Source organism: Epinephelus moara, chromosome 7 (assembly GCF_006386435.1).
Source record: "Epinephelus moara isolate mb chromosome 7, YSFRI_EMoa_1.0, whole genome shotgun sequence".
Lineage (NCBI taxonomy): Eukaryota > Metazoa > Chordata > Actinopteri > Perciformes > Serranidae > Epinephelus > Epinephelus moara.
In genome coordinates this window covers 8184132-8209865 of record NC_065512.1, presented here as the reverse complement: position 1 = coordinate 8209865, position 25734 = coordinate 8184132, and the positions used below count along the sequence as shown (strand labels likewise).

At 40.7% G+C, this 25734-nt stretch overlaps 1 protein-coding gene across 2 annotated transcripts in view; it reads right to left on the bottom strand.

The window, feature by feature from the left end:
• The window catches only part of wars2 (tryptophanyl tRNA synthetase 2, mitochondrial), a 105382-nt gene that overhangs the window by 67683 nt on the left and 11965 nt on the right, over window positions 1-25734 (bottom strand). For both annotated transcript variants that reach the window (XM_050049222.1, XM_050049221.1), the window contains one exon: window positions 15420-15596. The gene's annotated coding sequence lies outside the window, so the exon portion shown is untranslated. The remainder of the gene's footprint in view (window positions 1-15419; window positions 15597-25734) is intronic.

Sequence of the window (25734 nt, the reverse complement as noted above, 5' to 3'; positions counted from 1 at the left end):
GATTAAATGAAATGAGATATGGTAGAAGTAGACTTTGATTACACTGTACAATACAGCAGGGCCAGTGGTCAGTGTACTATAGTGGTGCAAATTCCCCAACAAATATGCAAGTAATCAAATTAATAAAAAGTTAATGACACACATCAGATCTGGGGCTTTTGGGGTGTAATGGATAGGTGTAATCAGAGTTTCACTGGGCCCGTTTATGTCACAGGAATCCAGCCTCAAAGCCTTAACACACCAAGTCAGTTTATTCTTTATTCCTCTTTTAATCCATCATTATAAAAGCTGTTATGAACAGAAACCGAAATTCGCAATATGACAGTCAGGAGTTGTCAAGCACTGAGAATGACTTTGTGGTCGTCTCACTTCTTGAAATGTAGAAAAAGAAATCCAGGTGACTGTTTCAAGATGTCTGTGGTCCAGTTTGATGTGCGGCTAGAAATACTGGAATCACACTTCAAAAAGAACGCCATCGATATCTGCACTCTAACTGATCCTGAACTGTGGCTCTCAGCCTATGTTAGGTAGGGACACGCAGATGGAAAATTAACCCTGTTGCAAAAACTTTCATGATGGATGAAGGTTTCCCAGATGATGTGTAAGTGATTGACAAAAAGCAAGGTTGTATTTATTATTAAATGTGCAGCAATTACAGACTAAAAATACAGACTCAATGTGCAAAGGCCTTAAAGAGTCCCATCTGCTGCCGACTGATTAAAGCCAACACAAAGAGGTGTTTCAGTCTTTCACTTGAAAAGATTTTAAAAATATTTCAAAATATAAAAAAAAATTAGATGACTAACAAATATAAAACCGAGTTATGAACACTAGTGTGAGTATATGAATTTTTGTTTGGGACTGTTGTATATATATATGATTGACAAATATTGTGTTTCTTTAATTTTCTTTATAGAAATCTAAAGGGTACAGTACAAAACTATAAATGTAAAATGGGTAGGTCAGTGGTGTAAAGAATTTATGACTGGCCCCAGTGAGCACTACTGTGCATGTATTGTCTTGACAGAAATAGACTTGACATTAGACATTAACATAAATATTACCCAACAATCATCACCTGCATATCTGGCAAAAATATCAAAGAAAGTAAGAAATGTGTCATTTAATTGAACAATTTTCATAGTATATTAATGGATTTTAAGCATAAATAGAAAAAGCATATAATTTTGTTTTAACTACCTACTGACTATTTAAATAAAAGAAAAAGAAAAAAGAAGACGCAGAAGGGTTTGACTTTTTTGGAGGACATTTATAGCAAATGGCACCGTTTTTAAATTTTATAACATTCTTTTTTTTAATCATTTATCTTTGAACACAGGTATATTTCATATGTGGCAATCTGAATCACTTGCAAGGGCCGCTCTGTTCATGGGCCCCACCACCCCAGGGGCCTAAGTGCAATCCCATTGCCTGCCTGCACTGTCTGTATTTACGCTCCTGGGGAATGTGCAATAAGCTAAGGCTTCTGTCTAAACCTTTTCAGACAGCAAAACCTGCTTTGGTTGTCACTGCTTCAAAAGTAAAGGATTATTATTACTTTTTTTGTGTGTGTTTGTCTGAAAATGACTGTTTTGGTTTTTTTAATTAAAAAGGGGGAAAGGGAACAGCGAGATAAAACAGGAACTTAATTTTAGCAAGACGATCATTTTAAACTTTATTTATAAACTATCTAAAAATGTATTTCCAGCTTAGTTTCCTTTTCTTTTTTTCCTGACTGATTTCATTTGATGTCTCACTTTAAAGTTTAACTCAGTTTGGACAGAGACACACTGGCCATTTTGGATGAAGAAGTTATTTTAAAATGAACTTGAAGGCATCTCTTGTCAAACGAACCCTGTCAGCAGTCGAGTCTCTGTCTCTACTCATCCTCTGCCGACTGACCACAGCGGCAAAATGCTTCATTCTGTTGGCTCGCCACTTTTTCTCCAATCAAACGCTGGCTGTGGTGTTGCCAGCTATTTTTAAGGCATCTCTCTGTCTGTGCTATCTTTGAACAAATGTTTGTGATGGAAATTACAAAGCCATTTTCAAGTGTTTTCTACTTTGTATATTTAACTATGTTCAAAGTGCCACTAAGCCACAAATCGGGTCCTTGATCTGAAACATGCACTTCTACTGCAGCTAACAGTCGCCCTGGAAAACTGTTGCATGTGTTGGTGGAGCGGCCCTGTGACACGCTTACTGCCCTATTGTTGGAAACTGATGTTGACAAGATGCGGAAATAAATAAAGAAAGACAGAGGGAAAAATGTAACAGCACTTTAGAATTTTTGTTTCAAAGACAATTTAGTAAAAATGTAAATTAGATTATGGTCAATAAATTACTGAATGAAGTAGACAAAAATAAGTCTCCATTCGGCCATGAAACTTTTCCTTGATTGAACATGATTACCATTTTTGAGCTTCATTTTATTTTTTACTTTTGCCTCCAGTTTGTTTGCTGTTGTCTTAACCAGATGTCATGTCTCTCATCAACATGACACTGTGAAATTAGCCGTTACTGTAATCAGCTCCCGGTTTAGCAACACATTTAGCACCATCAGTAAAAAAAAAAAAAGGGCCAGAGTCTCAACAGGTTGTCTCGGCTAAAACGGCCTAAAGTATAATGTAACTTGATGGCTTGTGTTGATTTCTGATGAAAACTGCAGACCTCAAAGCCGTCATCCAGATGTGTGTGTCAGCACCAGGAAGGACCGGTCATCAAGAGCTGGAGACGAGAGAGGCGAACTGTCAGCATCACACACACACACACACACACTGCAGAGGCTGAAGACAGGAGATAAGAGATAAGAGAGAAACACAGCACTGTGTGAAGTTGCTGTAGATGTAAGTGAAAGAGATCCAGACTGAGAGGAAGAAGGAAACACCGACTGCTGACAGAGGAAGAAAACTTCACGTTATAATGGGGGAAAGTGTAACTTCCTGATCTGACACACTTTCTCTTGATGATTACTACAATACAACTGTGGTTTCATCGACTTTGTGAAAACTTTTCCACACTAGAAACGATGTTTCTGGTTTATTTGAAAAAGGTTAAATGCAAATGCTGAGCAGCATGCACGAGCTGAAACTGTTTCGTATAGTTTTAATATGTTGTCAGATATTAACAGGAATATCAAGTGTATTCTGTAGTTTATATTGTTACTGTGTGATGATGATAGATTTTAGGTGTTATATTTTTTTCACTAACAACTTAGCTACTATATGAGGCCATTAAAGTGAATCAAAGTGAAATTAATTGAACTAAAACTAGCATGTAGTCTATGTGAAGCATGCTTAAAGTGACAGTTAACCCAAAAATCAAAAATGTATATTTTCCTCTGACCTGTAGTGTAACTTATCAATCTAGATTTGGTTTGAGTTATCAGCTGTAGAGATGTCTGCCCTCTCTCCAACATAATGGATCTGGATGACACTCGGCTTGTGGAGCTCAGCGAGGGATGAACAAGCACACCATTTTCTGTATCTGTGTCTGTATCTGTTCAACCTGCTTAATTCTTTGCATCCAGAAGTCGGCGCAGCTTAAACCGGACGTGGTTTGGCCATAACTAGTAGTTGTTTTTAAACCTGAAATTGGCAGGTTGATTAGAAGTTGCTATATTCATTATTTATTAGAAAACAACCTACAGAACAGTCTCAGAAATGAGCTTCATTTCTGATCACAAGAGTAAGAGACTGAACACAACAAGGATCTTCCCTCATCACCCTCATCCCTCATCAGTTCATGGCTTTTCACATTTTACTCGAATGATACTTGTATTCATTAAAATTACATTACCTGTACTGGATACTTGTGTCATCCAAGTATCACAACTCAACCCTATAGCAATGTGGATTGTATGTGTAAATGAACTACGTTAAACGTCCCTTCAATTTGCCAGCGCCCAGATCTCCCTGCTCATTTTGCTTCGTTAAAATGCAGGCACATGCCTCAGCACACTCAGGGCGCACTATAAGGTTTTATATTGTATTGTTTTAGCAAAAATACATGTCTCTGGGAAGTACTGAGCACACGACTGGACAAATAAGACTTCTATTATACTGCACATGTTGTGTGAGAATTTTAAAAGGATGTTTGGATATAGTTTTGCGCTGTTAAATGCCGACCATGTTTACTTCAAATGAAGGTTGTTCACCTTTTTTGAATTCTGCATTCATTGTGGTGGTATGTGAGACAAAATTAATGCAATATGTGGCGAGTCATTGAAATCCAAAGGGTAATTTTGCGGGTTATGTATTTATTTGAGGGATTCTTACCAAAACTGTAAAAAGAAATAAAAATATCCCTTGAGAGATCATTTTCTGATACTGATACCAGTATTCAAAAATCTATCGTGAGTAGCTCCAATTGCATCAAAAATAAATCAAGAATTATTTATGACTTACCAAAAGAGATGCAAACTTGATAAAGAAACAATGTACAACAACAAAGGGAAAAGACATATATTCAAGGAATTAAGACAAACTGAGCCGAATCAGTGGTAATGGTCCAAGAGGGCCAGGAGTCAAGATGGAGGAAGAATTTCAAAAGTGTGATTGCGCCAAAAGAGAGAAAAAGCCTCTGATACAAAGAAACAAAAATAGAGAAAGTGGAGAAAACAAAATCCTGGATACTGTCCACGACTCCACAAGTCAGTGCAGAAGTTCAAGCTGTCAGCAGCACCAACCAAAGAGAGCTACTTCACGAACACCAACCCAAACTGGCCAACGTAATCAAGACACACACTGATTATCAGGCCTGGTGATTTCTGGTTGTCTCCCTCTGCTCTCCAATGACCTGTGGTTAGCCATCATCTGGATTATATTTATACACTGGAAACCAGTAGACGGAGCGGGAGGGAGGATGGAGGAGGAGGAGGAGGAGGAGGGGTGGGGCTGATGGTGGGGTTGAAGAGATAGAGAGATAAAAAAGACAAACAGAGTGAGAGATGAGAGGAATATGACAGACGGGGCAAAGACTACGCTCTCTCCTTCTTTTTCTCTAATTTGGCTTCCACCGTCGAGCCAAGAGGAAGTGAGGCTGCCATGTCTCCTTTCCCCTACAATCCCTCACCTCGGCTGGCAGCAGACCGCCCGGGGCTGGGCCTCCTCCCCCCTCCTTCCCGGAGCTCCCTCTGAGAGTGAGGTGCGTTTACTCTCTCTTCTCACTTCACTGTGGAGGCCAGACCCCGGGGACCAGGGACAAGGCGTAGTGTTATTTTCTCTCCTCCAGGAGGAACCAGGATTCTCACGGTGGTTATCCCTCTTTAGCAGTGTAAATGAGTCGGGATTGACCTCACTCCTGGTCTGCATTATACGCTGATTTGTGCAAAGACCAGGATATACAGCTTCTCTAATGACGTGCAAATGTCAGATACTGATGTGCTGACCAAGTCCGTACTATTTCTGACTGTATGAATTATGGTTATACAGACTCAGCCCATTATGATTAAACTCTTTTGTTTACAACCTGTGCTGATTAAAAAATAATTAATAAATACACACAGCACATATAAAGTAATACACAAGAAATCAAATGTAAGAAGACATAGGGTTGGTGTGTATTTAATCAACTGTTCATAATATTAATGGGAGTTGGAATTAAGGATTTAATGTTGGAGTGGACGGGGGTGTGAGGGGTCCTGCATGATGAGGAGGATTTTTAGTTGAACTGACTCAGAGTAAAGATCAGAGAGTACAGGACTGGGTGATGTTTGCTATTTTACTAGACTGCTTGATGATATGAGAAAGGATCTCATAAAGTTTGCATTTGTTTTTAACAAAGAAAAAGTTCAACCAGCACCTAATGTTGAAGAATATGAGTGTCTTCACAGACAGCTGTAAACATGCTTTTCCTGACACTGAATCTCTCTTTTTAAGGCCCTGTCTATATATATACAGCTGTTTTTTTGTTTTGTTTTTTAAGATATTTTTTGGGGCATTTAATCGACAGAACAGACAAGTGTGAAAGGGGGAGAGAGAGGGGGAGTGACATGCAGGAAAGGGCCACAGGCTGGAGTCAAACCCGGGCCGCTGTGGCAACAGCCTTGTACATGGGGCGCCTGCTCTACCACTAAGCCACCGACGCCCCATACAGCTGTAAACATACAACATAATGTAAACTAAAAGATACTCTACCAGTGTTGTTTCTGTTTCAGGCTCATGTTCTACTTTTAAAAAATCTCTGTGACCTAAAACTCAGTTTGCATGAGGATGAGAGGCCTGTATTTCAAATTAATTTTAAATGAACTCGAAACATAAGTGTACAGTAATATTTTAGTGAATTCAGAGGAAAGTGGATCATTGATACCTCGGTCTTCAACAGGGGGTCTTAGAGTTACTGCAGTGGGTCTACCAAATTATAGTTTGGCAACACATTCTCACTCCGACCTCGTCACATATCGACATTTGGTCGTGGATTTTCCACATCCACATACGACGTGAAAGGTACCCTGGGTGTGTTGGTTGTTGATGTTCTGGGACACTGTATCAACTTCAGCCTGTTACATGCATTGTCTTCTTTCAAAATACACTTCTATTTTCACAGGAAATGTACCGTTTACATACAGTCTCTTTCAAAATAAAAGCACCACGTCAGTACAACACCGCAAATTGACGTTTTCCTTTTTTTCTCCTCAACAACAAATGCACATGGTTATGTTCTGCCAACACATGCACGGGAAGCAACAGTAGTTGCTGGACCAATCCACCACCCCTCCCACCCACCCCACTCTGACTTTAGCTGCCTTAACTTTCGTTTTTGTTTCCCCTTGACGGCGCCAGGTGCTGTCAAACAATAACGGTGACTGGCTGCGTATCATGCTGCACCTAGCCATGCTACTACTGCTGCTGACCAAGCAGCTACTCAAGTGCAGCTCAGTTTTATACAATACATGGCTCTGTCTCTCTTTGACCTTAGGGGTCCTTGTCCTGAGTAATGTTTAAGACCCCTTGTTAAAACTGATAATATATTGTTTGAGATAAGTGTACTGTGATGAGAAGATCAGTCATTTAATCACTTTCATACAGATTATGTCAAATTCTTTCTTTTTGGCAGAAACAGTGACAAACATAAAATCATTCAGACCATAGCATATTAACAGGTTCTGGTTCTTTATAGCCTAATTTGCTTAATCACAGCACCGTAATCTGGTACAATTTGCATCATATCACCATTTACACACTCCCTGTTCTCTATTACTCACACACACCAACACTCACTTAATATTATTCACACACACACTCTCCCACACACACATTAACACCAGCCGATACATCATGTGGAGCAGACTTCTAAGGCAGATTGATGTTGCACATGTAGCAGAGCGCCCTGATACTCAACCTGCTGTACAGATGTATGCACACTGGTGTGTCTGGGTGAGTGAGAAACAGAGAGCGAGAGTATTTCAGAACAACAGTACAGAAAAGTCGAGATGTGAGATTTTTTTTTGCGGCGGCGTCTGACACTTCTGTGAGCTTAGCCATAAAAACCTCAATCTGAGATACCAAAACGGATAAAGAGAAGATGTGAGAAAATATATGGAATAACATCAGATGGCTTGCTCATAAACTCAGCTATAAGCCTGTAAAGCAGCTTTATCTCCTACAAATTATATTCATATATGCAGCTATTTAGCATTGTTGTAGAGCCTGCAGTACCACCTGGTTTGCTTTTGTGTTCAAAGGTTTTAAAGAGGGATATTTGTTCAGTATCCACGGGGGACAGATAAAGGTTCAACATCTTTGCTGTTTGTCCAACATCATACCATGTTTGTTAAATCTGTACACAAACAGATATGAAAAAAATGTCATTTCCTGGGGAGTTACGTGCAGACAATTTCTCTAAATTCTGTTGTTGCACTAAGGTTGCCAGGTTTGGTACAATTGTGCCTATACAGCAACCACAACAAAACCCCTGTGCTCACCAACTGGCAACCCCCACTGAGGCTGGAGAAGCTGCACACAAGTGCTGGGCGAAGGAAAAAACTTGTGTTTGTTTTTGTTTGCTTGCTTATTACTTTGGACAGAGCCATGTTAACTGTTTTTCCCTGTTCCAGTCTTGATGCTAAGCTAAACTAACCACATCACAGTTCATTTATGTACTTAGACATGAGATTGAATGCCAACCCAATCAGCAGAATAAACGCTGGTGTTTTACATTTCTTCGAACCTTGAATGCATCACATTTGTATGTTTTTATGTGGCAGATATGTTAAAACTTTGTTTCTTTGCATTTTAACAACACTGTGGTTGACATGTCTTTATGTTTAGGCACAAAACCAATTGGTTATTGTTGGGAAAAGATAGTGTTTTGGCTTAAACTACCTGGTTTTTGTGTCTCTATCCCGGCTGGACACACAGCAACGTCTCAGCAAAAAAATAATTCTGACACTTTTCGGAGCACAATCCCCAGTGAAAGCACAGCAATGCTAAAAAACACCCACGTTTGATGGCTAAAAAGCAGCTGAGACGCAGTAATGGCTTGCTTAAAAAAGAACCAGTTTTGTCATTTGTTGGTGTCAAACTGTGGTCTGCAGATTGGCACCAATCACCTCCTGGTGGCTGGCTGCAGTATAAGTCATCACGCCATCGAAGAAATTTTCTTAAAGATGGTTTCTGTCATATACCATGGTTCTTATCACCCTGATGTTTGTTTTTTTTGATAAGTTTGGTTTAAAGTAGTTCTCTATTGCTATAGATTGGGGATTTGGCGCAATAATTGACAACTGTGTGTGCCGTTCAATGGTGCTGCTCACAATTGGTTGGACAGTTGTTTGGGTGGAGATTGCTACTGCGCAGACTCTGTCTCCGAATGACATCACAAGCGCAAGATGGCATCAGCCGTATCCGGGGTATTTCGACTTCACTAACACATAATGGGGGGAAGTGGGGACAGGTTGTCCATCTTTACATACAGTCTATGTTTGGCACAAATAGGTATAACTGCAGCAGGAGCAGCTATGTAACCTGCCTGTTAGCTAAGTGACTCACCCACCATACCTACACATCAGTCCACCATCAGCCCCCTTAGCTCTGGAAGCGGAAACCCCGAAAAAAGTCAGGCTAAGTTAGCGCTTAGCTAACTATTACGTATTAGGTTAAAAGAGAAGTAGTTAAGGTAAGGGTAAGGGTAATGGTAAGGGTTACATCTTGTTTTTTTAATGCGGATTATTGCTACGTTTGGCCCTGTTCGTCCCATTGTGGCAGGGTTCAGATAACTATCATCTTGGTGGGTTTGTCTTGTAATAGTAGTGGGCACAGTTTGCAGGGGCGTGTCATGTACGCTACAAATGGAGTGTGTCTGCAGCTATACATGTCTGGCTTGGCAGGCGTCTCACCTAGGTGTCATGTCATCCAACATCCCCTCCACCTCCTGATGACAACATCAGCTCATATACTACTTCACTTTAGAAACATTGATATAATTCATATGAAATGTACAAATGTAGGAGAACTGCGGTTTGCAGAAACGTACAATGCCAACATTGTATTCAGGTGACTGGTCTGCAAGATCAATCGTCTAATCTCTCTCTCAGAAATAAAATAAAATAAGCATAATTCCCCCCAAAAAACTACAAGACAGTCGGTGATAGAAAGGTTATTATTATTATTCAAATGCCATTTAATTAGCAAGCTGACTTCGTTTTAAAATGAAATCCCTCATTATCTTAACTAAAGGCCAACTTAGTAGCTTGTTAATGCTCACCATGTTGCCTACGTAGCGGAAGGGACTGGACCACAAACATATTTTAAACGTGGTAAAATGGTGGCAGAGGAGGCGACTACCACGGTGAAAGGTAAAGCCTTGTAAAGTTATACACCTTTATTTTTTTCCCACTACCAAACTTAGATGGAAACCATCAGACTGTTCATTGGGTTAGTTTTGTAATAGTTTGGTACGTCGAACAATGGCACGAATGCCAACGTTAGCTTGCTAGCTAGCTAACAGTGGCACATTTTACCATCAGGCATTGACGCTACATGTGTTGTGGTATTAGCTATATGACCAGTGGACATGGGTTATGTTTGGTTGCAATTTGCTGAGCAGAAGAAGAAAAGCTGTCGAATTTTGCAATGGATATTTTTGGTAAGTGCTCTATGGCTAAAAATGGGGGAACTGCCCATTGGTTCGACAGCCCATTGGTTCGACATCCCATTGTTCCGACCATATTAAACTCATTGTTCCGAAGTCCGTTCCCGAAATCATCATGATGCCCTGTGGTTAAGGTCTGGTTAGGTTTAGGCACAAAAACCACTTGGTTAGGGTCAGGAAAAGATCATGGTGTGGGTTAAAATGAAAAAGAAAGTGACAAACACATAAGCCGTGAGCCTGCTCCGCCTCAAGCCAGTCGCGGTGCACCATACGCCCGCCACGAGCCGTTCAGCACCGCAGACAGTCGGACTAATGGGATGTCGAACCTATGGGCTGTCGAACCAATGACATGGACCCAAAAATGGTTCGTGACACTACCCTGTCAAAATCTGAATACTATGCAAGGAAGTAGATAGTATACGCTATGTACTACATGTAAGTGTATCTGATATAAGACTTTCACAGCGGACATTTTGGCATATCATAGCAGGACAGCACAGGTGTAATTAATAAAATTAATAATGAGTACATTCCATTTCGGTGATACCTCGACCCCTGTATTTTGCATGCTGGCTCACTGGCATTGGTTACTGGAACATTTAATGGAACTGAGCCATTTGAAATTTGTTTCACTTGTGGTCTTCTGTGAAAAAAGTCTATTGACCTCTGATGTTTGCTGCGACTCACTGTATTTCAAAGTGTCATCTGTTGTCCATATCAGTTCCTCTAATGACTTGGAGGACAGCAAGGTTCCCAAACACTTCCACTTGGGGGCAGTGCCACAGTTTGGAGGTAATTTCTTGCAACACGCTGCTAGAGCAGTAAAATGTGGAACTATGTATGATGGCTACATCTGTAGTTAAAACAGCATGAAAGCTTCGGTACTTCCCCCGAAGCCTCCGAGGCTGGACGGGCTCCCAGCGAGGAGGAACCCTGTGGAGTCAGCTCCGTAACTCAAACAACAACTGGCACACAGGCAGCGCTCGGCCCTTTGTCTGGCTCCTATGTGGCATACATATGTGAGATGGATTTCAGCACTTACAACAATAACAAAACAACAGCAACACATGGCTGAATCGTTTTCAAAGCTCTGACTTCAAAACGCTGTCCTACAGAACGTGACAGTTAAGGAAGCATGCATATGATTTGAAATTAAGATCTAACCTAAATGATATCAGGGTGCTGTGCGCTTTCTGCACTCTGAGTTGATCAGAGATTCCCTTTGAGTAAACATCCACTTTACACCTCTTGGATGTCTTCTAATCCTATCTGTCCAATAATATTTTTTACAAGGAAGTTCAACTGGAGTTTTAGCCTTTTAACATTTTAATAGAGCAGAGCCTTTCAGATCTTTCCCTCTCTTCTCACACACACATGCACATACATCGAGCTTCAAGGGTTTGCTGTATTGTTTGATGGGAAATAAAGAGAGATGAAGAGGGGAAGAGTCAAGAGGTCGAGGACATGAGTACATCTCATCTTGGAGAACGCTCAAGAGAGGCTCTATCAAAGCCGCTTTCCTTCCGCCCATAAATACCAGCTCAATGAATAATATCCCCCCCGCCACACCGCGGGCATCAAGTCAAAATCACAGATCTGCTCAGCACATGAGAGGCACGCTCATCACTTTAAGGAAAACTCAATGGCCCGTAGAATATGGGCCACTGCAACAAGGCAGCCTGATGGTAAAGATAAGGCCCTAATTGTACATCAGTTCACAGGATAAATCATGTGCTGACAAACTATTTCAACTTAAACCTGCAATAGCTGATGTTTTGAACACTTGGGGGCAGTGAAGCAAACGTTAAACACAACACATACATTGTTGATATATTATCCCCCTGTAAAATTGTTATGGCAAACACGTTAGCAAACTGTTATCAATCCATGTGTCTAGCCGACCTTGAGCAACATCAGCACTCTTTTTGAGTCGTGTTTATGGCCACATGATAAAATAAAGTGAAATATGAACCCTACTTTTAGTTTGGTTTTGATCTCATCCTACTCCTGTGGGAAATATCTGGCTCTGAGAACAACTGAAAACAGCTTCCTGCTGCAGCTAGAGACAGGGTCGATGAGCAGCCCAGTGGACAGAGGAAAAACTCTGGCATTGTATGTTTCTGAAAACCAAAAATACTTTACATTTGTATATTTCATGCAGATCATATCAACATTTTTAAGGTGACGTAGTACATGAGCTGAGTTTGTCATTGGAAGGTGGAAGGGATGGTCGAGCCAGGCTGCAGAACACTGTTAGAGACCAACAAACAACAAAACTGATGGCTTTTTAGTGTCATCGCTGCATTTCCAGGGGCTCTTTTGTCACCAAATGGGGGGAGGTTTTAGCCAGGGACAGTGTCATGAAAAGCAGTTGCATTTTACTGCAACATAGCTGCATTTGTAACTGAAATAGAGCCACCCAAACTGGGTATTATAAGCCAAAACATGACCACACATTAAACACATTATTGTTGAAATTAAAGAAGATTCAACATGTTGTTCAGAGAAATATACAATGCCAGCATTTTTTCTGGCGACTGGTGACAAGGATGAGAGTGAACCTATCAGTAAATCTGTGGACTGTAAAACCAAAACAACGAGGTGGAAAGATAGTAAAATCCTTCTTAGAAGTCATATTCATACTGATTAATGCATATGTTATAGGCATGGCTGTTTTTAGATAAGAGTTGTGATGTAGTTACTGTGATGTTAGTATTTCACGTGTATTTTGAAGCCATAATAATTTCAGCAATATGTGGACAAATCCATCACATCCCCTGACTCATGTAGTTAGTTTTTTTGTGATTGCTTAGTCTTTGAAACTGGGGGTTATTTTTACAAACCTCTGCCCACTAACCACAAAACCTTCCACCAAACCAGCAGAACATTAAACATCTCTTGCAAAAGCAAACAATATTTGCAAAACTCTTCAAAAATGTGTTTTTGTGTCAGTACAGGACACAAAAACCATAATTTTAATATGCACAAAAAGCAACAACTATGCACTGATAGTACAAATGAAAAACCCTTTGTGTTTTCTGTGTGCAGGCTATAACATTAGCAGTCTGATATAAAGTTATCATACATGTAGTAAATACACATACATACAGGTATCTAAATCCAACAGAAAAAAAGGCTAATTCTCGTCTTCTGTGTGGGCCCGGCCATAAAACGCCACATCACATGCGATGTTGTCTTGAGCCAGGCAACACGTGTCAGTGTGGAAAGGTCACTGGCAAAGCAGTGTAGCATTGTGGAGAAAATTGTTTACAGTTTTGCTAGAAGTGTGTTATTAAAATGCAAACTGAGTGTAAAGCACTGAGTTGTGTTTACAGTTTTGCAAAAGCATGTTATAAATTACAAACAGAGTAAAGCAGAGAACGTGCACTCAGTTTGCCACAATATGAAACGCACTGGCTACAAGTGGTAATAGTTTCAGAGACAGTGCTTCAAGAATCCATGTTAGTGTTTAAGCATTTAGAGAAAAACTATAAAAACACATTTTTAAATGAATGTTTCATACTGTGGTTATTTTTTACAGTCACTCTCACACTCTGTTCCCATGTTGCTGTCAGGTAAGGACTACTAGAGACAGGTCAGAGGTTAAGTGCTGTGCTCAGAGGCACATTGAAGCCGTATTAGTGCAGGACATTCTGCTTTGATTTCTGTGTATGTGGTGAAATAAAAGGTTTAACAAAAATCGTGGGTCAAGTTAGGATGATTGGCTTGTTGACAAGTGCATTGATTAGACCTTTCAATGTGGTAAAGCAGTGATGATTTGTGAATTTTTTAAAGGCAGTATGAGGGGATTTTGTGGGTAAGGAGTGGCGTCTGGCCAATTTCCTGTTGACTTAGGGGAAAATAAGTGTAAGAGTTACGAAATCCTCCATTTAAAGATTGTGTCGTAGAACGCTAGAGTGCCCAAACATTTCTTCTCCTCAATCATCTCTATTATTTATAATTGTAGCAAATATAAGTGTGAAATTATCTGCATGAAACAGTGTACCTCAGGGTCATTGACAGATCAGAGTTCCACTTTTATCCCATTTAAAAACATGTTGTTAAACCTTAATTCAACAGGATGGCATCTTTAGACTGAAATAGAGTTTTCAGGTGAGTCTTGGCCAAAATTTACCTGAGCATGCTGTACTGTATGTATTGTTTTCTTACACATCTATATATTTCTTTAAAGGTTGAGACACCCCAGGGCAACTACGATCTTCCCCTCAGCAGTTCCACTACATCCACCTTGCTCCATTGCATCTCCAGTAATTGCTGGCAGGCCATGAAGGATGAGAAGTTGTGCCATTTTCCGCCCTGGGATTCCTAAAGAGATCTTAACCAGGAAGCCACAGGCCTTAAATGGCCTGTCGGGGGATTACTGCAGGATCTCCTTAGAGCTGGACTGACAGAGAAGTACAGCTTCCAACACATCCATGCTTCTTTTATCAGCCGTGGCAAGTAAGACGGGCATGTGGGGAATTTTTCCTCATTTCTGTCTTTTTTTTGGAAGAAGGGAAAAGAGGTGAGGAGAGGAGAGGCGGAGGGCAGCGTTCCTTCTTTCCATCAGAGATGCGGAGCTGAGGACTTCTGCCAGCAAGCAGAGCTTTGAAAGTGAAACGTAAGAATGGCAGATCACAGAGGCCAAAGAAAAATGATATTCTCCTCGTTACGACTCCCCCGGCCAGGGCCTTTGTTGTGGGGGCTTCTGCTTTTAACTGGAAACAGTTCCAGGCGCCTCCTGTGTTTCTGCAGTGTCCCACACACTCACACACACGTGTACATATGCTCGGGTGTACAGTTCGTTCGGGCACACGTACATGCACATCCAAACTCGCCATCATTTCTCCATCCCCTAAAGCCTGGTGACAGCTTGTTAAACCTGATGCCACATGCAGAGCCTCACTCTCTGCAGGATCTTTGTCTTCACCTGTCAGTGAAGACACCGGGTGGCCAGGTGGGGGCGTCCTACTGTGGATGGCAGGTGGAAACCAAAGGCCACGTTGCAGGTACCATAACAGAATGCAGTGCAGAAGGAGCCTATAACATCCATCCTGTGCAAATAAATCTGTCAACACCATCCTGTTCTCGCTTTCTATCGCCTCCTGAAAAGTATTTCACAACCTGAGATCTGAGGCCATGTGAACTGGTCAGTGAAGTGTTTCGTTCGGAGATTTGTTATCAGATATTTCTCATTTAATGTGAAGAGAAGAGTGACGGGAAATGCAAAGAGAGGGCGTAAAGACAAACCTTACTTATATTCAATATGTGCCTTTGATCACCACTGTTGTGTCCTGTAAAATCCAAAGATAATCAGAGTAACATACTGTGTATGGGTCGCATGTCTTCTGGGGACGACGTGGCAAAGTGGCCCCTTCATTTTCTCCGCCTCATTTTCACCCTTGGACCTGCAGGTTCCCACAGAGTCCAAGTGCTGGCACTGGAGGAGGCTTGAGTAGCCCAGACTGAACTGGTGTTCCTGGTTTGGATGTTTTTTTTCCACGCTGCAAAAGACAAAGATCATTTAAACAAGAGATTTAGTCTCAAAGTCAAAAAAGGTTCCTGCAGCTTGGGGCAAGTCAGATTTAAGACTGTCAAAGACTGTTTTTATTGCCACTCAGTATTCAATTTAAGACCAAATTTACAAAGCCAAACTTGAAGAAAAAAAAACCATGAATCGACCACAATTGCTCAGGGTTAGGGACAGTTTTGTCCTAATGTTTATTGTAACATAAAACATGACTTTTTGGAAAATACATGGCATTTGTTGATGGCTTTCTTTCTCACTCAGCATGTGGGATTCCACTGCCGTGATACCCATCATGCCGAGTTTGAAAAAGTTTTTGCACAAAATACAACACATCTCATGTGCATTGTCTCATACAGGTTTCAGCCATGTCACGACATCTTGGTTAATAGACAATTTTTGTTGAATTTTCACTTCCCCATGTCGTTCAGGGCACAGTGACAGCTAGCTAGCAGTGAATCATCTGCTTTAAGCATCCCGGACAGAAAGAAAATGTATGTTGTTGGTTCCACTATCCTGATCTGTATGACGTTAATGTGAGAGGCATTCAGTAAATAATTTATAAAAGAAAATACAATTCATAAAATCCTACTTCCCATGTTTGAGCATTTTTAAGACTTTTTAATAATTGATTTGAGACATTTTAAGAATAAATGTATGTTTCTGCAAACCACAGATAAGTTACATTTGTACATTTTATATGCAGCACACATGTTGAAACTTTACATTTATTTTCATCTAAAAATTCAGTTTATGTTGTGACAACATTGTGGTTAATGTGTGGTTATTGGGAAATACATGGCATTTGTTGGTGGGCTCTTCTCACTCTGTATGTGGGATTCCACTGCTTTGATTCCCATTGTGCCAAGTTTGAAAAGGTTTTTGCACGAAATACACAGAGCCTTGTGTGCATTGCCTCGTACAGGTTTCAGCCATGCCACGAAATCTTGGTTAAATAGACAATATTTGTTGAATTTGTACTTCCCCATGTTATCCAGGGTGCAGTAGATTCTCTGCTCTGAGCATGCCGGACAGAAACAAAATGTGAGGTTCCACTATCCTGATCTGCATGATGTTAATGTGAGAGGCATTCAGGAGATTATTTTTTAGAAGTAGATGTTAATTACGTTATTTAGAGATTTTAAATACATCATCAGAAAAAAAAACAATTAATAAAATTACCAATTAAGGCCTTTTTAAGGATCTGTGAAAACCCTGTCAAACCTAATTTTTTTTTATCTTGTTATACCATGAGGTGAGACAATTCCACTATATTTCAGCACAGTTTTACCTGGCTTTTTTATTATTAAATAACAGGAATATTTGATCACTCCACCAGATAGGGCTGCTGCAGAAAGCTGTTTTGCATTAGAGATCGATTTTCTCTTTCTTCAATAAAGTGAGATCGCAGCTCTGTGTATTGGATTAAATGACTCCTTAAAATGAATACTTTATGGTATTGTGCGGGGCTGAAATGAAACACCCCACAGCCAAGTACAGCACAACATCTCACTTCATCCTCCGAGGGGTACCAACACACACACACACACACACACACACACACACACACACACACACTAACTCAAACACTCATGCTTTCCATTTGCTATCTGATACGGCTTATTTTTGTGGATTTAATGCTTTGTTGAATCAAACAGAATATGTGTAAAACTAATGTGGCGCCACTTTTCATTTGGTAAATATGCTTTGTGTGCCGGGCACCCTGGTTCCATATTTTGGGCCGAGGGGCAGACCGATGGGCTTCAGATTCGGTGCCAAATCCTGTGGCGAGGTGGGCGTAGCTTTAGCATGTGAGTGCTCATCTTTTTGGAATTAAACGAGGAGATGACTGACAACTTTTAGTGACGGCCGGAGGGGAGATTCAGGGACCTTATTTTGATTCATTCACACGCACATGCATGCTTCCACACAGGAACAAATGCGTGCACATGCATACCCTGCCCGAGCCAACTGGTCCCGAGAAAAGCCCACAATTTGTCCAGATTTCATCAGAGTAGAAAAATGAGAGTTTAGCATACTGTCTGTAATGCATAACAAATCCTTGGTCCCCTGTGCCAAACCATACAATCAAAGGCCCAGATTTGACAAAAACAACTGTAGGCTTTTTGTTGTAAAACCCAGTTATTTGGGGATGAAGGGTCTTGGGTTCGTACATACAAGAGCCCCAGTAAAACATATTTAACCTTTAACCTCTTTAATGCTAACTTGAAAGTCTTCTATTGTCTCTGACTGGTTTCATATTGGCAGTGACACAGTCAGTCAGTAAAGTGATTCCCATGCCTCTCGCCTCCATCTCGTTCCACATCTGCTGCATATCATTAAATGGAAAAATCCAGTAAAAATATTTACTTCCCGCTTGGCCCTTTGAGCTAAATATACTTTTCCAGTGGTGTTTGGATTGATTGGGCTCTGAGAAATGGTGATGGACTTTCTTTATGTGCAGCTGTCACACATCAGGTGTCTGATTTTCATCAGTTGTGTCCGTCCTGTGACAGATTAGTGTTGCACACCAGACTGTTTGGGCCAGTGTGCAGACTGATGCCTTCTGTTGTTTACTTCCAGAAACACGAAAAAGACTTTGGTATTTCATTTTTATTACCTATTATTGCTCATCTTAACATATTACACAGCTCATTTGTCCTGTTCTGCCCGACATGTTGCTTTCATATTACAATCTGCCTTTCTGCAGAGTAATGCATTTTGTTGTGGCTTTCCCTATTCTTCACTCGTTCCTCCAAAGCCTCAAATGAGTCTTCTAAATGAGGCATGTTACTCCTCCATCACTTCGGTAATGGAGAGGATACATTTTCTCCTTTCCCCTGAATTAACTCAGCATACTGTGTTTTCCAAAGTAGCTAATGTTGTGTGCGATTCCACAAGGAATGGATTATGCAAAGCATACTCACAGCTGCAGTATTTATTTGGTTTTTGCTTTTACAATCAACAGATAATTAGTTGCAGCATTCAAGTACTTGAGTGTGGGTTTTTAATGGACGTGCACAGCATTCTGATGGAACTAATACTCCCAAAGTGATGGTAGTTAGGGAGGAAAGTGAAATACTGATACAGTAATATAAACACAATTAAAAGGTAATACAAATGATCTATGCAACCCAATTGCCAATATAAATATATGTTTCTGCAGACGACATACGTTACATTTGTACATTTATATACATAGCAAACATGTTGAAACTTAACATTTATTTATGTTCAAATTTTTAATTTTATGTTGTAACAACATTGAGGTTAACGTGTGGTTAGGTTTAGGCACAAGATCCACTTAGGGTTAGAAAAACATCATGTTTTGGCTTAAAAAAAACCTGGTTTAGTCACAACAAACTCAGCTCGAAATATATTGTCTAAAAAAATTTTTTTTATCACGACAAAAATGACTGTTCTTTAAAAAATACCTGGATTTGGTGCAACAAACACAACTGGAAATGTTCCAACCTACTGTTACAAAATACCCTGTTTTGTCACATACACAGTTGGAAACGTGAAGTGTCATTAAACAAATGCCCAGTTTTGTTGCAACAAACATGTCTAGAAATGCTGCAACACACATTAAAAAATACCTGGTTTTGTTGCAACAAACATGGCTGCAAATGTCCCAGTGTGCTGTCAAATACATCAGGTTTCGTGGCAACAAACACAGCTGGAAATGTCCCAGTGTGTCGTCAAAAACACCAGGTTTTGTTGCAACAAACACAGCTGGAAATGTCCCAATGTGTTGTTACAGAAACACCTGGTTTTGTCGCTACAAACACCGCTGGAAATGACCCAATGTGTCATTAAAAAAATACCCAAAGTTGTCACAACAAACATGGCTGGAAATGTCCAAATGTGTCGTAAAAAAATACCTGGTTGAATTGCAACAAACATGGGTGGAAATGCCCCAACACACATTAAAAAATACCTGGCTTTGTCGCAACAATCAGAGATGGAAATGTCCCAATGTGTTGTTCAAAAAAATACCCGGTTTTGTCATAACGAAGATAAGTTTATTTACTTTATTAATCCCCCTGAGGGGAAATTCAATGTTTTCACTCTTGCTTGTCAATTACACACAGGTCCAAAAGACACACACATGCACAAACAGGACCTATACATGCACAAAGTGGAGAGATGTCAGAGTGAGGGGGCTGCCCTTGGTGGGGCGCCCTGGGCAGTTGGGGGGTTCGGTGCCTTGCTCAAGGGCACCTCGGCAGTGCCCAGGAGGTGAACTGGCCCCTCTCCAGCCACCAGTCCACACTCCATATTTTTTTGGTCCGGACGGGGACTCGAACAGGCAACCCTCCGGTTCCCAACCCAAGTCCCTATGGACTGAGCTACTGCCGCCCCAAGATGGCTGGAAATGTCCCAGTGTGTTGTTAAAAAATACCCGATGTCGCAACAGACATGGTGTTGTTAAAAAATACCCGATGTCGCAACAGACATGGCTGGAAATGTCCCAGTGTGTTGTTAAAAACTACCCGATGTTGTCGCAACAGACATGGCTGGAAATGTCCCAGTGTGTTGTTAAAAAATACCCGATGTTGTCGCAACAGACATGGCTGGAAATGTCCCGATGTGTTGTTAAAAAATACCCGATGTTGTCGCAACAGACATGGCTGGAAATGTCCCAGTGTGTTGTTAAAAAATACCCGATGTTGTCGCAACAAACATGGCTGGAAATGTCCCGATGTGTCTTTAAAAAATACCTGGTTTTCTTGCAACAAACATGGGTGGAAGTACCCCAACACACATTAAAAAATACCTGGCTTTGTTGCAACAATCAGAGCTGGAAATGTCCCAGTGTGCAGTTAAAAACGCCTGGTTTTTCCACAACAAACATGGCTGGAAATGTCTGAATGTGTCATTACAAAAATACTGATTTGTCGCAATAAACACAACTGGAAATGTTCTGTCATGTCAATAAAAAATACCCGGTTTTGTCGCAACAAAAACAGCTGTTAATGTCCCAACAGGTAGTTAAAAAATACCCGCATTTGTTGTTTGTTAGTCTCCAACAGCGGCCTACTGCTGTCTGCTGCTAGGTAGCCATCTTGCCTGTAATTATTTTTTTGTTATCATTTTTTAGTAAAATACATCTGTGGTCTAATACTATGTTTACTAAATCATCATAGGTCCAATGCTCCATCTAGATAACAGAATTCCTGTCGCATCCAGGACCTCTGAGCCTTGGATTTAAAGCACAAAACCAAACCCAGTGCTGTAATGCTTCTGAAACAAACCAGACCTTGAAGAGACAGACAGTTCCCTGACCTTTGCTTTAGATTACGAAATAAAAATGAAATGAAGGTTTCGCCCGTTAAATCCCAGATGACTTTGTGCTCAGAGGTAAACAGTAAAAATCTTTTGTATCAGAGCTGAATCTCAGCCAGAACAGCCAACTTACAGTATCCAGCATGTGCAAGTCTGTAGTGTTATTTGTATGTGTATGCATGTTGCCATGGGTGTATGCACGTATATGTCCACCCTAAATGAGCATACCTGCCTGTCTGTATTCAACACCATCCCGTTTTCAGCCAAGAGAAGACATGAAGGTCAGAGACTCCACTCAGCAGATGTAGAGGAGAACAACTAATTTGAATATTGGCAACACAATACACCGGCTGTGTCCTCCTCCTCCTCCCCTCAAGAGGGAAACAAAAAAAGCAGCAGGAATGAGTAAGGAGTTTTAGTTTGATTCTAATTGGTCAGGTTATTACGCTGTGATTTGCATAATTTGTACGAAGGCAACGGGGAGGCTCGGAGAGAGCTGATTAGAGAAAATGTCACAGTGGATTCACATTTCATCAGCAACTGATTGGACATGAAGCTTTCCAAATGAGCCTCGAGGACACATGAAAAGTCCTCAGATTATGAGGAAAAAAGAAAACGTGGAAGAAAGAGAAGAAAGCGGCGCAGAGGGCAAGCTGGAGAGCATTGTTATCCCATTCGTATTTCATGGAGGCATTAAATCAAAGCTTGCTGGATTTCCAATGATCAGAAAGAATCATTCCAGAGTATTTATTACACATTATGAAGTAGAAGAGCCGCGCTCCATGAGTTTTATGTGTCTTTTTATTTTCATGAAGTCTTTGTGTCCCCAAGTCAAGTTCAAGTATTCACCCCCGTAAAAGAGTTCACACAGCCAGGCATGAGGACACAAAGTTTCGAGCGGGTTATTACACAAGTCGAGCTTTTGCCCCCCAAACTTCAAAGGGGTCTTTTTTTTATTATGGAACATTATTTCATGGAGGAGAAAACACGAGATTGTTCCGTGGAGTGTTTTGTTGAAAGATAGAGACAAACAGAATGACAGACAACAGCACACACGCTAACAGTCCCTGAGGCTGCTGGCAGACACTTTGCTCCTCTGTGCCCGCACTGCAAACACCCCCAAATCAAGTTATCGGTCACGTTACTTTCAACAGTGATTTTATGTCTGTCACTCACAGTGCTACAAGAAAGCAGGAAATCTTCTGATTTGCACTGTACGACTGTGAGGAGAAAACTGTTGCTACATGTCGGATAGTTAAATCTATACTCACACAAAATATATCCTTTCATACTACTGGCTTTAACCTTAAAGTTATAATCTTGAAGTTTATTTATTCAAAGACACTTTTTGTGGCCTTTTGCCTGTATTTGATAGGACAGCTATACCATTAAAGGGGGAGGGGGAGAGGGGGAACGACATGCAGCAAAGGGCCGAATCAAAACCACGAATCAAACATTCCACATGGGGCGTGTGCCCTGTCAGGTGAGCTAGTGGACGATTATTGGACGTGCAAACAAAGCCACCATCTGACCGTCCACCTCATAACTGCATTGCTATTTTTGGCGTGCAACTAGCAACATTTGTAGACACGGACAGAGCGTCACTGTCCAACCAATGTTTGCTGGTTATCTATTGCCTGATAGGTCACACAATGGTGATTAAGCTCATGGCCCACTGACGAAAGCTCTTCCATTCGCAGTATTATGAACTGGGTGTCTGTGGCGACATTCACTGGGAAACTCACAAGCGCCGCACAGTTAGTGATGCGTTTCCATCACCCAGCATCGATTGGTTCACCAAAGAGTACAGGCAGAATTAATGCAACAGACTCACTCATCACCTCACATGTTTTTGATGTAGTCTTACGATGGTTGAACAAAGAAAAGAGCAAGGTCACACAGGTGACACTGTTTGGATCTCTGGGAGGTACAATCCCAAAACACACCTGGAATTATCACTTTTCGCCATCTGTACAGTCAAAGAAAAGAAACTGGGATCTTTGAGAGTGTAACTTTAAGTGTTGACATTATAGTGCTTGACAATTCTCTAAATAAAAGATACTGAGTTTAGTTAAAACTCAACAACATTCCTGCTTACAACTATTTAAAAAATATGTTCTTTTTTTTCACCTAACATTAAGTACAAACTCTTGCAGGCAGGACCAGTGGCAATAGTTTAAACATTTCAAATATGAACTGGAGATATCTTGCCGATAACCAATATTCGAAAATGGAAAACCAAGGATCTCTCATTGATGGGACAAATAAAACCTTTGTCCATGTGTACTACAAATTAAGTTTGAAGTGTTATCAAATTTACTCAAACATTAAAACTGGGACCAGTATGTAACATATAGATCTGGTCCTCATTAGCTGGTCCACATCTGCATTTTCTTAATACTACCAAATCTCTATGATGGTTGTTGTAGTTATTAAGAGAAGTCCAGATATACTGTAAACATAGGCAGACTATGACACAATGGGGCGCTGGGCCTGGACGCGTGGTGCTCTACATAACAGTCTGGTGGAGACACTTGATTACAAAAGTGTTTAAAATGAAAAAAGGCTGAGAAAATGTGTTTCCAGGAAGTGAAGAAGACGTGTTTCTCTTCTTCTTCTATAATTGCTGTCAGTCAAACTAGACACTGAAGAAGTGGAGCTGCTCAATACAACCAGCTGTGTCTGTGGTGGACAGCTATGAAGTCTCACACACACACACTTTCCCTCAGGCCATTTCTGTAAGTCCTGATGCTGCATTCAGATTACTAATACATGACAAACTAAATATTAGCGGGTGTTAATAAGAGATGACAGTAAACTGTAAAAACACAAAGAGCTGCCAACTGTTGACTTTTTGCCATCTGTCGTCACAGATTTCCAAACTAGATGTCGAGCCTGTCAAAACTCGGCTCCTCTTTAAACTAAAGCTACAGAGCGAAACCCTCTGATGACATGCAGGGGATGGGAAAAGCTCCAGTTTTGCATTTTGGGATTTACTCAAAAAAAAAAAGTTGGCTGATAATTGGTCTGGTGCTACACTTTACGGGTTGATGGGTAAACCACAATAAGCTGAACCATCCTTTACACATCACAATGAATAAACCAAACTATGCATACTGAGTGACCACAAAGTATGACTTCACACATGTACAAGCAGGAAACTACGAAATCTGTGTGCACCAACACGTACAAACAAGTCAAACAGAATTCAGAAGGGTCATTAAGGTCAGGCAGATATCTCTGACACTGTCCTCTTTCAAAATACAACAACATATGTCAGTGATAGTCAACTTATGGCCTGTGGGCCAAATCTGGCCCGCAATAGGGTTTCTAATTCCCTAGTAAATCCATTTATTTTTATTGTGAATCTTTTTTTTTTTTTTTTTTTGGTACTTTGAATTTATATAGGGGGCGAGAATGCATAAGAAAGCATCAAAATGGGAGCTTGCTTATTTAAAAAAAATTGCCAGGTGAGGACCCCTTACAGAGGTCCAGGGTAATTATTTAAATATTCATGACTAATGTTTGTTTATTATTGTCATTTTAACAATATGACATTAACGTCATTTTGCAAAAGTGACCCCTGGGCAAAGCACGTTGAGTATTCCTGACATTAAGGTGTCAAAATCTACTTAGGTGGATGTGTCAAACAAACACAGTTCCTGTGTGAAACCAAAAGTCAACCTTGAGTTATTTTAACAACTTGAAGTTGTATGTTGAAGTATGTCACATGAGATATGTCAAGTTATATTTGGAAGAAACACTTATTTTAAGCCCAACTATGATGTTTTCTCTAAACCATGACTGTTTTACAACATTAACCACGTGTTTAAAACTGCGACCTGTAAAGGTCATATATGAGCTATTCTGTCCTCCACCAGAGTCTTGCATGGGTCTAATTTTCAAGACCCCCTCCGGAACTGCGATGTGCAATACCACATCCGCCTGGCCTCCCACGCATATGATCAATTAGTTGTTCAACCTGAACCAACTTGTTGGCAAAAGATCCACAGCCCGACCCAAATCCACAAATCCTACAATAACCATGCCTTGTTCAAATGTAATTCGGATAGGCAGCATGTTTAAAGTGATCACTTTGGGACCATTCTATACATGTGAAACTCAGATATTGTATTTTAAAATAAAGACAATTCAGGAAACAGAATTTAAATGAATGGTTTTATCTTATTCTCGTAATACCACAGCTTTACAGTTGCGTGTCTGTTTGTGCCGCACCTAATTGAAGCAGCTCTCATATTTTAGCTGGTGCAGTAGACAAAGCCAACACACAAAGTTGGCAGTCAGAGGATTAAAATGTTAACACAATAAAATAAATGATTATTATTCTCACTTAACTCTAATATATTTATCACTCAACACCAGCGATCCAACCTTTGGGCTCTTTTTCTCACCCAAACTGAACCTGGAAAAAAGTTAAGACAAAATATGACCCCAAAATCACCTTTTTTGTGGGTCACTCTCCTGGTATCTGTGGGTTCCCGACCCAATGTAGGAACCTGCCATCCACCAGTAGGGGCACTAATTCAGAAAGCACTCCTGTGGGTCAAATTATAAGGTAGGAACCCCCAAACCTATGAATATAGGCCCGTTTCCACTGAAGAAGTTCCTGGTACTATTTGGGGGGCAGGAACTACTACAGGAACGTCCTCTCACTCGGCCCTCTCAACCGCCGTGTCTCCACTGAGAGCGGAGTAGGAGGAGGAAGGTTCCTGTAAAGTTACCGGGCTCTGTATGTGACGTAATCGTTGCGCGACCATTTTGACCGGGGCGACGTAGGGGCGTAGGGACGCCGTTAGCCGTTAGCC